The sequence below is a fragment of the Rattus norvegicus genome, chromosome 7 (assembly GCF_021556685.1).
Source record: "Rattus norvegicus strain SHRSP/BbbUtx chromosome 7, alternate assembly SHRSP_T2T, whole genome shotgun sequence".
Lineage (NCBI taxonomy): Eukaryota > Metazoa > Chordata > Mammalia > Rodentia > Muridae > Rattus > Rattus norvegicus.
The window spans coordinates 117,922,002-117,924,870 of NC_141540.1; positions in this window are offsets into that span (position 1 = coordinate 117,922,002).

Sequence of the window (2,869 nt, forward strand, 5' to 3'; positions counted from 1 at the left end):
TCCCAACATTCAGGAGACTGAGACAGGCAGATGTCTAAATTTGAGGCCAGCGTGGTCTCAGAGCGAATTAATCCCGGAAAGCCAATGCTACACACACACACACACACACACACACACACACACACACACACAGACACACACAGAGCGAGAGAGAGAGAGAGAGAGAGAGAGAGAGAGAGAGAGAGAGAGAGAGAGAAAGAGAGATTTTTTTAATTTCACGTATGTGTTTTACCTATATGTGTGTATGTGCACCTTCCGTGTGCCTAGAGGCTGAAGACACTTGAAGGGACGGGAGTTACAGTTTGTTACGAGTCATCGTGTGGGTGCTGGGAACCGAACTTGGGTCCTCTGCAAGAGTAGTAAATGCTCTTAACTACCGAGCCAACTTTCCAGCTCTCAACCTGCCTTTTTATTACAGGGGTCCTGTAATGCTACCCCCTTTCCTCTAGAAATTAAAGCACATACCACCTATTCTACCTACATTTATGAAAAAAACTTTAAAAAGCAAAACAGGTGTTCATATAGAACTGGCTGGACTCAGAGATCCCCCTGCCTTTGTCTCCTTTGTGCTGTGCTCAAAGGCCTGTATCACCACACTACACTTGTAAGTTTTACCTTTAAAGTTGTAAATTATTATCTTGTTGTATGGGTATTTTGTCTGTGTACCATTTGTGTGCCTAGTGTCGTCCATGGAGGCCAGAAGGCATCCCTAGAAAGGGGTGGGGAGGTCTGGAGGAGTTGAGGAGTGGTGCTGGGGAATGGAGAGATGGCTTAGTGGTTAAGAGCATTGGCTACTCTTCCAGAGGAATGGGGTTCAATTTCCAGCACTCACATGGTAGTTCACAGATATCTGTAACTCCAGTTCCAGGGGATCTGATACCCTCCAACAACCATTCACAGAGGCCCAACACCAATGCGGAGACAAACAAACAAACAAACAAACAAACAAACAAATGTATGAGTAAAGAAATAAAACTGGTGGTACACACAGTCATGAACAACCATGTGGATGCTGAAAATCAAATCTGGCTTTTCCCAAAAAAAGCCTTGGCCAATACTCTTAACCACGGAGCCATCTCTCCAGCCCCTACTCTTGTAACTTTTAAAAAGCAATACAATACAAATAAGGGCTGGAGAGATGGCTCAGCGGTTAAGAGCACCTGACTACTCTTCCAGAGGTCCTGAGTTCAATTCCCAGCAACCACATGGTGGCTCACAACCATCTGTAAGGAGATCTGTACCCTCTTCTGGTGTGTCTGAAGACAGCTACAGTGTGCTTATATATAATAAATGAATAAATCTTTTAAAAAAATACAATACAAATAAATAAATGTGGTTTTTATGATTGGGCATGAGGACTTAATGAAACTGTTGGGTACCCTGGGGATCAGCCCACATGCAGAGGACACAGAAGGGCCCCGGGTAAAAGGGGAGGAATCAACTTTTTGAAGTAAACAGAACAGTTTCTCCTATGTGGTATCCATATTCCCAGAAGATGCAGTAAAGAATTGGAAAACTGCACAGTTTTGTATTGAAAGGCAACTGAATGAGAGTGTAGGCTGGAGAATTGAAAGCAATCCAGCGGGGCTGGGGATTTAGCACGGGGCTGGGGATTTAGCTCAGTGGTAGAGTGCTTACCTAGGAAGTGCAAGGCCCTGGGTTCGGTCCCCAGCTCCGAAAAAAAGAACCAAAAAAAAAAAAAAAAAAAAAAAAAAGAAAGAAAGAAAGCAATCCAGGTCCCTTACCTGCAGTGCCTGGAAGTGTATTTGGAATTATGATTTTGGGTGCTCTGTTCTCCATTACCTTGAAGGACAAACTCTTGCCATGATTTGGAGCTCTTTTTCCCTGACTGTGTGGCAAACTGAATGCTCATCATCTTCTAGGATGTATGCTGAAGCCCCACTGGAAACTTAGTGCAGGATCCCACAAAGCCATGGGCGGGAGACATAAGTGGAGTCAGTTTGTCTTTTTCTTTTGAGTCGGGGTCTCGTAGAGACCAGACCAGCCTCATACTCAGCAGGATGACCTTGAGTTGTCCTATTCCTGACTTCACTTCCCAAGTGCTGGGATTATAAGCATGTGTCTGCCATATTTACAAGGTGACAAGTTTATTTTCTATTCTGATCAAAGCAATGGGGGCACACCTTTAACCCCAGCACTTGGGAGGCAGAGGCATGTGGGTCTATGAGTTCAACCCCCTGCCCCATCTATCTACACAGTGAATTCCAGGACAGCCAGGACTATGTAAAAAGACCCTGTCTCAAACTAAACCTATCAACCAACCAAACCCCCAAAACAGTGGAATAAAACACCCAGCTAGTGGACAGATAGTAATACCTGTTGGGAAGAGCGGGATGTGGAAGGCAGACAGGCCTAAGAAGGGCCTCCTGATCCAGCTGACCCTATATGCTTCCTGCTATAGGGCTAGGCAGGTTCAATCTTACTACCTGAGGGTTGCAAGGATGTAAGCAAGACCATTCTTGCAAAGTTGTGCAGGGTGAAAAGGGAAATCAGGTGCAGATAGATCTATGAAGGACAGGGTTGAGGCTATTCCTCAACGGGCCCCAGGGTGTCAGAACAGCTGTAGAGGCTCACACTGCTGGTCCTTTCCCCATCTGAAGCACGCTTCTGAAGTCGGATCCATTACCTAGAAGGCAGGTTGGTGAGGTGTGTGAGGAGCATGGTGAGAAGGTACAGAACTAAGAGGTATAAGACATGGGGAAGTCCCTAAGAGCTGTTGCGAAGACCATGACTTTCTCTCTAGTTCTAGAGTTCATAAAATAGGAATCTGTTGAGGCTGAGCTATTCTAATGTACTCTACTGTGTACAAGTATTCTCTTAAGAGTGTCATTTGTCCTGAAAAACTGTA